This window comes from Microtus oregoni, unplaced genomic scaffold (genome assembly GCF_018167655.1).
Source record: "Microtus oregoni isolate MIOR12 unplaced genomic scaffold, Mior012 000122F_ref0000035, whole genome shotgun sequence".
Classification (NCBI taxonomy): domain Eukaryota; kingdom Metazoa; phylum Chordata; class Mammalia; order Rodentia; family Cricetidae; genus Microtus; species Microtus oregoni.
In genome coordinates this window covers 2,257,606-2,267,738 of record NW_024544754.1, presented here as the reverse complement: position 1 = coordinate 2,267,738, position 10,133 = coordinate 2,257,606, and positions in this window count along the sequence as shown.

Below are 10,133 nucleotides of genomic sequence, written 5' to 3'. Positions count from 1 at the left end.
CAGGACCCCAACTCTAGATTGGAACTACAGAAACATACAGGCTTTTGAACTGAACAACTACTGGATTTTTGCCCTCTCTAAGGAGAGAGCATATACATATGCTGTCATAAACATATGTATGTATGTATGTATGTATGTATGTATTAGTTCTGATCTTAAGGAGAACACAAATACAGATTGTGGTATCAGAGATTGTCATATTGCTCTGACATATCTGACCATGTGTTCGGTTTCATTAGGAAGATGTAGAAGTATTTGGAACATTGGAGTAGAGAAGTCGTCGAATACTGTGAGCTTGTTGCAGGAATGGTTCTGGAATGAGTACTCCAATACCAGTGAGAGTAGAAGAGAGGAGATGCCACCAGTTTATTGATGTCTATATACCTCCCAAAAGCCTCAATGCTGGGTCCAGTTTGCATCCTCATTTTGTACACTAAAACTGAAGGTGAGGTGAACAAGCAAGCAAGTTTCTTCAGAGGCAGACAGCAAGTTCTTTAGGGCGGTGATGACGTACTGTTTCAGCTATTTCTCTACGTCATTCTGTACTAGGTAGCAAATGAAGAGTCATGCTTGGCAAAGAGACAGTACAAGTAGTGTTTTAAATATCTAAGTAAATTAATCAATACATCTGTATCCAACTGTTTTTTTCAACATCATTCTACTTCATTACCTCCTCTTCACCTCCATAACACGTTGTGAATTTATGTTGAAGAAATGGATTTGTACTCCTGGCAAATCTTCTATAATGTACTCCATTAGCGCTCATTTGTACCTCCTGCTTTAATCATTCCTAATAATTTTCCATTATTTTCTCATACTATTTTGCTGGTTTTTATGCTAATTAGCCTTAAAAGAGCACTCTTTATTTAAAACCATGTATATGCCTCCCTTTTCAGCAGTAATTAGGCCCAGTCCTCTACAGTTTTGGAGGACCATTGCTGCCAATGAATCTGTTGGATTCTGAAAACTGCTTTCCTGAACAATAGTTACTTTTTTTATATCTTGAATATGAAGAATGTAGTAAGTATTGCTGAACCTGCTTTCTGGAGAATATCTAAATTGGGGTCAAGAATATCAGTCCACAACTCTTTCTTTGGTATCAGGTATAAGTGCCCTTGGGGAAGGTGAAATTTTTTATCACTTGGAACTGTTTCTCTTTTAGTTAGTCTGGTACACATCTTTTCATTTTCTATATATTGTGCTTTTCCTATGATCTGATCAGGCGGCTTAGTTAAACATGTCTCTTTTGTGTTGTTAGTTAGGCTTTGGTCATTCACTCTTATTCCAGGATAAGTAATGCAGACTTTATGTAAGTTTATCTAGCATTCCTGACTTAGATTAAGGTGCTCCTGGCTGGCATTTTCTAAATCCAGCATTGTGAGATATGGCTTTTCTTTTTTTTTCTTTTTTTTGTTTACCTTTTTTAAAATTAATTTTTTTCATTCAAAAATTTACACTTCCTCCCCTCCTCCCATTCCGCTACCACTCCCTCACTCACCCTCCCCCCCCCTCGCTCCTTAAGAGAGGGCAGGGAACCCTGCCCTGTGGGAAGTCCAAGCGCCCCCCCCCCATCCAGGCCTAGGAAACTTTGCATCCAAATAGACTAGGGTCCCAAAAAGCCAGTAATGCAGTAGAAACAAGTCCCAGTGTCTTTATCAATGGCTTCTCAGTCAGCCCCCATTGTCAAACACAATCAGAGAGTCCGGTTTGATCACATGCTCATTCATTCCCAGTCCAGCTGGGTTTGGTGAGCTCCCATTAGATCAGGCACACTGCCTCAGTGGATGGACCAACCCCTCGCGGTCCTGACTTCCTTGCTCACCTTCTCCCTCCTTCTGCTCTTCAACTGGTAATAGAGTCAGAAGTCAGGGATGGTAATGCCTCCAGAAGTTCCTTTATTGTTTTGGCTATCCTGGGTTTTTTGTTTTTCCATATAAAGTTGATTATTTTTCTCTAAAGGTCTGTGAAGAATTTTGTTGGGATTTTGATGGGGATTGCATTGAATCTATAGATTGCCTTTGGTATGATTGCCATTTTTACTGTGTTGATCCTTCCTATACAAGAACATGAGCGATCTTTCCATTTTCTGGTATCTTCTTCAATTTCTTTCTTCAAAGACTTAAAGTTCTTGTCAAATAGGTCTTCCACTTCCTTGCTTAGTGTTACCCCAAGATATTTTATGTTATTTGTGGCTATTGTGAAACGTGATGTTTCTCTGAATTTCCTCTCCGCTTCTTTATCCTTTGCATATAGGAGGGCTACTAATTTTTTTTTTAGTTGATCTTGTATCCTGCCACATCACTGAAGGTATTTATCATCTGTAGGAGTTCTCTGGTAGAGTTTTGGGGATCACTTATGTACACTATCATATCATCTGCAAATAATGAAAGTATGTTTTCTTATTTTCCAAACTGGATCCCTTTGATCTCATTATGTTGTGTTATTGCCATTGCTAGAACTTCAAGCACTATGTTGAAGAGATATGGAGAGTCTTGTCTTATTCCTGATTTTAATGGAATCACTTTGAGTTTCTCTCCATTTAATTTGATGTTAGCTGTCTGCTTGCTGTATATTGCTTTTATTATATTTAGATATGATCCTTATATCCCTAATCTCCAATACCTTTATCATGAAATTGTGTTGAATTGTGTCAAATGCTTTTTCAGCATCTAATGAGATGATCATATAGATTTTTTTCCTTTTTAAATATTTATTTATTTATTATGAGTACAATATCATGTCTGTGTGTATGCCTGAAGGCCAGAAGAGGTCATCACACCCCATTACAGATGGTTGTGAGCCACCATGTGGTTGCTGGAAACTGAACTCAGGACCTTTGGAAGAGCAGGCATTGCTCTTAACCTCTGAGCCATCTCTCCAACCCTAGTTTTTTTTTCTTTCAGTTTATTTATATGATGGATTACATTGATAGATTTTCATATGTTGAACCAGCCCTGCATCTCTGGGATGAAGGAAGCGTACTTGATCATAATGGATAATTTTTTTATGTGTCCATGGATTTGGTTTTCCAGTATTTTATTGATAATTTTGGCATTCATGTTCATGAATGTGATTGGTCTATAATTCTTTTTCTTGGTTGAGTCTTTATGTGGTTTTGGTATCAGGGTAACTGTAGCCTTATAAAAAGAGTTTGGCAATGTCCCTTATGTTTCTATTATGTGGAACACTTTGAAGAGTATAGGAATTAGGTCTTCTTGGAAATTCTGGTACACCACACCTTTGACACTCATTCACATTTTCATTAGGCAACTGCTTTAAGCTCAGAAAAGACTGATTCAGCAATCACATATTTATTAGAAGTTATGGCCATCATAGGTATACCTGTACAAATAAAGAGAGATAATGGTCAAGCATATGTCTCTAACAAAATAAAATTTCTTTTTTCTTATTACAAAATAAAGCATATTACAGGTATAACAAACAATCCTATAGTTCAGGCACTTATAGAAAGATCAAATCAAAATATAAAGGATGTGTTAAACAATCAGAAAGGGATGAAAAATACCCCCAGAAATAGATTGCATAATGGGTTATTAAACTTGAATTTTATTAATGTTAATGAGAAACAAACAACAGCAGCAGAGAGATGTTGGATAATAGAAAAATCTGAAGTATATCTGCTATTTACATCTGTATATTTCAAGGATGTGCTGACCTCACAATGGAAACCAGGAGATGTGCTACATTGGGAAAATGGTTTCGCTCTTGTTTCCACAGAAGAAGAAAAGCTATGGAAACCATCAAAATTAATAAAGATTCATTTTGAAAAAGAGAAACCTTTTGAGAAAGAGAAATGATGGCTCATCCACAAAGGTGACAACCATACAGGTGGTAAGGAAACCTCATAAGTGTTGAGGCAGGGTTCTGTTCTTGTCCTTGCAGGAAAATATTCATCTTCAAAAAGTCAAGAGACTCTGGACATCTAGATGCCTAAAAAGGAAAAGATAATTATCCAGATAGGATCACCAAGCAAAAAGAATTATGACTAATGAGGACCGGTCAACAGAAGGTAAGTATCTTTGAATATTAACTAGAATAATAGTCATGACTCATTTGAAATCAAAACTGGCTTTGGAGTTAGACAATGGCTCTGCATTTCTCTAAATTCAAGCATGTTTTAAAAGAAAAATTCAGAGTTTCTGTCTCATGTCAGGACCCATATGATATGGAACAGTAAGAAGAAAGAATTTAGGGAAAAAATTGCTTTTCTTTGTACCCATTTATGTCTCTATCATACCTTTTGTTGAATGTATTTCTGTATAACTAACGTTGAACAATGAATTTTTCTCCAGTAATTATTGAATTTTCCAGCAAGAAGATGGTGCCTACAACAATAACTCCACCTGGTTGATATGATGTCATGATGCGGATAGCGCTACTATAAGACTTGTTTTGGGTACCAGCTGCTCAACATGATTCTAACTATGTTAGCTGAAATGGTGTACCTTTTGATACAGTTTTGACCACAACTCGAAATAGGAACCTCAGAAAAACCCTACCACATACTAAGAGACTATTTGCAATTATACCAGACAGTAATCTTGAAACTTAACCATCATTTTACTTTCACACGATACCATAGAAAGAACATCACTCCCCACCCCTGACAGCTTGAAGTAATTCCAGAAGAAGACATCCTCTTTTGCAACAAAGTTTGTCCTCAGGGTTAGGGACATCAATTAGAGCTTGATAATAATTGGTATAGGGTTAGGGATTGTGGTTGAAGTTATGTAATCTCAGGGATCTCTTTGAAAAAAAAAGTAAAATTGTTTGGGATAATGGATTAGTGTGAGTTTATCAACACTAATAATATTAGTGAGTAATGGAGTAAATTCTTGTGAGCTATTATTTAAAGACAATTTACATTGATATAGATTCTTGTATATTGATACAAATTCAAATTATATTAAATATGTTCCTATTTCTGTCTACAATATTTATACGCCTAGGCAAAGTTATCTTGTCATATTGTGTGCATGCATGCTTCTACCTCTGCTTAAGACATTTTGTATATTGATACAATTTTAGGATATATTTATTATATTGCACTATACATTTCTGCCTCTGACCAAGAGACTTATACATTGTTTACATTTTGAAGATATCATTCTCATTTGTTGCTCAATTGTTCAAAGATTGTTTAATATTCTTTTTTTACTTTAATTTTTTTGTTTATTTTATTTTTTAGTTGTTGCAAAAAAAAATTCTGCCTCCTCCCCGTTTCCCATTTCCCTCCTCCTCCTCGCACACATCGCTCCCTCCCCCTACTCCCCTACCCCTCTCCCCCTCCTCCCCACTCCATTCCCCCTCCCTTTCTAGAATGAAGAGCAGTCCAGATTCCCTGCCCTGCGGGAAGTCCAAGGTCCTCTCAATTCTATCCAGGACCAGGAAGGTGAGCATCCAAACAGGCTAGGCTCCCACAAAGCCAGTTCATGTATTAGGATCGAAACCTAGTGCCATTGTCCTTGGCTTCTCATCAGCCTTCATTGTCCGCCATGTTCAGAAAGTCTGGTTTCATCCCATGCTTTTTCAGTCCCAGTCCCGCTGGCCTTAGTGAGCTCCCAATAGATCGGTTCCACTGTCACAGTGGGTGGGTGCACCCCTCGTGGTCCTGACTTCCTTGCTCATGTTCTCCCTCCTTCTGCTCCTCATTTGTATCTTAAGAGCTCAGTCCTGTACTCCAATTTGGGTCTCTGTCTCTATCTCGATCCATCACCAGATGAAGGTTCTAAGGTGATATGCAAGATGTTCATCAGTATGGCTATAGAATAGGGTCATTTCAGGTTCCCTCTCCTTAATATGAAGTCTTAGCCTTTAAGTTATATAGGTATTAAGAATTATACGTCAATAGACCTCCATGTTTGTCATACTTAGAGTTAGATTTTATTGTTTAAAATTTTGTATTAGGCTTAGAACTCTCTTATTTAAACAAAAGGGAGAAGTGCTGTAGGAAATCCTTCAGCCATGAGCTTTTAAGTTACCAGCTTATTTGGGCATGGCCTCTTACACTATAAACACTTATGTAAAATATGTGTTGCTCTCTCTTCTGTCTGCTGGATTCGGTTGTTGTTCCCCATTCAAGCAGAGGACTGTGATCTGTGAGCCTAGCCCTAAACAAATAACCCTTTATTATACTCAATTCTGCACTAATGTGGGATTTCTTTTTAGCGTCTGTCTTCACCACAAAGTTCTGCTATCATCTCAACTCCTTGTTCCACTGTGGGAGTTCCTCTTTCAGGCCCCTGTCATGAAGATGCCCATGCATCACCAGTACTTAAGATGAATAGATTCGTGCCAGGCCATGGGGGAACACATCTTTAATCTTATCACTGGGAAGCAGAGGCAGGTTTATCTCAGTGAGTTCAAAGCCAGCCTGTTACATAGAGAACCCCTGGCTCAAAAAACATTAAAAAATACCAATAGATTCCCCTACAATTGTTTATTTGTCCTCTGTTTACTTGTCCATAGGCTGTTACCATCTAGAGACCCCTTTAAAGGGAATAATAGTCTGATTTTCTGGTGTGACCAGTTCTGTTACACCATGATGAGGTCTAAAGGATGATACGTAGCTTGTGTATTCCCAATTAACAGTGCCTAAAGGAAATAAAGCAGAACCCTCAAAAAGGTAGTTAGTTATATTGATGGGTATCCAACAACTGGAGTTGTCCTAGGACAAGATTGTTCTCCAGACTAATTTACGTGACAGGTTCAGAGAGGCTGAGAGCAGGACTGGCTTGGATGCATGTCCACTAGATCGAGAAGAACAACAGAAGGCAGAGTAGAAGCTAAACCATTGACTCCATTCTGATGTAATTTTGAGATTGTTGATTTCACAGGTTGTTATTGGTCATTCCTCACATTCCAGCCCTGGCTTTGATCTACAGAACTCTTGGTGTAGGTATGGTACATCGTGCATTGACACCTGCAACTCAAGAGCTGAGGGAATGGTAACAGTGGGACAATTTTTTGTGCACTCTCAGGCAAGTCTCTCAAGAACTGCTGGAGGCGTGTGTGTCCATACTCTCTGAGGTCACCTGAGTCCTTTGTGAGTAGTGGAGATGGTAAGACAAACATGATATCAAAAAGGACAATATACATACTTATGTGACAAATAACACACCCTAAAAAGCATGGGTGGCAGAATTTCTAGCCAAGAGAGGTCTATTTTTTGGCAATGCATGGTCAACATTTTCAAGTCCAACTCATTCCCTCAAGTCAGCATGAAGATTGGGGGTGGTCCTACATCTGCAAGCCCCAAGTTAATTTGATGTAAGGGTAGGACAAGCTTCTAAACAGCTTGAAAAGTGTACATTAAAACCGGTGGATATAGGTACTCTCTGTTGGACTATATGTCAGTAAAATACACATGTCAATATTCGGATTGATAGGATCCTTGTTTTTGTGTTAGCAAGGGGCCTTGGGTTCCCGCTTGGGATTGTTTATGCGCAGTGTGGACTATATTAGCCAACTTGTTAGATAAGTGTTAGAAACTTTAGGCCAACTACACATCTTTGTTACAATCCTTGTAGGCAATTTTAGTAGATTGGTAATTTGATGTACTTGCTAGACAATTCTAAGAACTCTCATCTCAAGAATTATTATTTTCCTATTTGTGGTAATCAGTCAACCTTCCTGGTTTCTTTCAGTATCTCCTTGACTGGTTGCTATTTTTCTTTCTTCTGGTTTATATGGGAAAATCTGAGACTATGGGGAGTATGGAGCATATCTTCTGGGGGGCAATGGGAAGGGATTATGGGCCTGTATCTCACAGAGGACATCTGGTTGGCTCTGACAGTTGGTTACCGTGACTCACTTGACTTTAGCTCTATATGAGCCAATACAACACTACCACAATGAGGGTGAGGACTGGTATGGCAGACAACTTCTATGAGACATAGGACTTGGTCTCTTGTAGTAATAAGAGCGGTGGCGGGGCTGCGTTCCCAGCACCCCGGCTGCCTGCTCAGCTAGCTTATGCCCCAAAATAATTACACAGACACTGTATTCTTTTAAGCTCTGCTTGGCCCTTTAGCTCTAGCACTTACAGGCTAATTCTCACATCCCGATCAACCCATCTCTAATAATCTGTGAGAACTGGTCTTACCGGGAAGATTCTAGCCTAGTCCATCCTAGGTCGGAGCTTCATGCCAGGAGCGGGGCATGGCGTCTCTCTCAGGCGTCTGCTCCCGAGAGAGCAGAGCTGTGGAGTCTCTGACCTCACTTCCTCTTCCTCCCAGCGTTCTGTTCTGTGTACTCCACCCACAGGGCCAAGCAGTTTCTTTATTGGCCAATGACCTTCCGCCATCATTTCCCCTTTTTTGGTTTAAACAAAAAAAAAAGGCTTTAACATAGCAAAATTACATATAACAAAACAGTTATCAAGTAAAAGTTACAATAATCTTTATCATAACTAAGGAAAACTATAACTAACTATTCTTAACTCCATCAAAGACTCCAGAAAGATACAATACTACCTAAGCAAACAAGAAAAAAGCAACTTTTAAAACTCTAGAAATGACAGAGACATCTCGCTGCCTGGACAGTCACCCAAAGTTCCTCTGTACCGTTGGGGCATCCATCTTCAGCCTTCAGGCCCATGGTATCCAGCAGACATTTCCATAAAGCAGGAAAATTCAAAGTCAGTTCAGTCACTATCTGTTGTGTCCTGCAGAATGTCTCGCAGACTCTTTCATGAATCAGGAACCCCGAAAGATCATCTCACCTTAGGCAAGTTCAGTAGTCCTCTCTCTGCGGGTTCTCTGTGTCCAGTTTATGCAGTAGTCCAGGCAAGAGCAGTTTCTTGCCCAAATGGCTATCAAACTCCATCAGGTGCCTCTTCGATGCCCATCTTCCTCTTGAAGTAGATAGGTGCTGCCAGGAGCAGAGTGTCTCATTGTCATGAAAAGTCCTCAGTTATTAAAACATCAAATGTCCTATTCTGTAATCTTTGAAAGACATGAAGAATGTCTATCTAAAATATATCTCTATATATCTAGAAAATCTAACTAACATGACTACAAGCTTTACTATTATCGATTCTCCATTAACAACCTATATTTCTTAATTATACAGTACATATTTAAATGAACTACACAATCACAATACCTTAATCAAAATCAGAAACACTTATACATATAACAAAATTGACCTTAAATCTCTATCAATAAAGCAAAATCTATACTAATGCAAATTATTCATATCTATATCATATCCCCCTTAAAATGTAAAAGAACATTTATAAACCATATTTGGGAATATGGGCGCAGTTTTTTCTCTCCAAACTGCTTCCTGCTGAATGGGGGCGTCGTTAATTAGGTCTTTCATGGTATAACCTGTGTGCTAGTTTCATCTCAGTTGGCAGTTGAGCAAAGTAATTTTTTGAAGGCGTGCACAGGAACCATTCAGGAGGACGTGGTCCATCATACCAAATCGGAATAGAAGAAATGAACAGCATCTTTATTCCCTGAGGTAAGCAATTTCCTTAATATTTTGCAGCTTTGAATCTCTTGATATGAGGAGTTTTTGTAGGCTTCAGCTACCATCAGTAAAAGGTTCTATATCTGAATTGGGAAGCAGTTCATCTTTTGATTTCAACTGTGAGGGAAAATATCTCTCCTATAATTTCTCTGCAGTCATAGAAGAGTTCTCCCTACTCTTTAGACAAGTATGTTGTTGGATTACATGGCTAAGATTTCTTGTCATTTCCCTTAATGTATACTCTGGAATGGGCCACTCTTTGGAACACAACCAACTGCAGACTGGCAGAGCTGCCTGGCAGTTGGTTGGTGAACACTGTATCTGGCAGGTGCTTTTGGCGGGATGAGATCAGGTGTTCTTGATGCTACCCCTGTGCTGGCAGTTGGAGCTGATAGAGAAGTAGCATCATAGGCAAAGTATGATCCCCTGGGATAGTTTCGTTGGTGCATTTAGGCTTAACCGTTTTGCATGATCATATGTGTCTCACATCAGGATTGCACAAATTACATGACCAGAAGAGTTTTCTAATCATGAGTTGTGGAAGTTTATATATGCCTAATCCTGTGAGGTGCCTAGGATGGGGTGAAGACAAGCTTATTTCTCAAGCAGTTTAATGGGCTGTCCTAGTAAGGAGC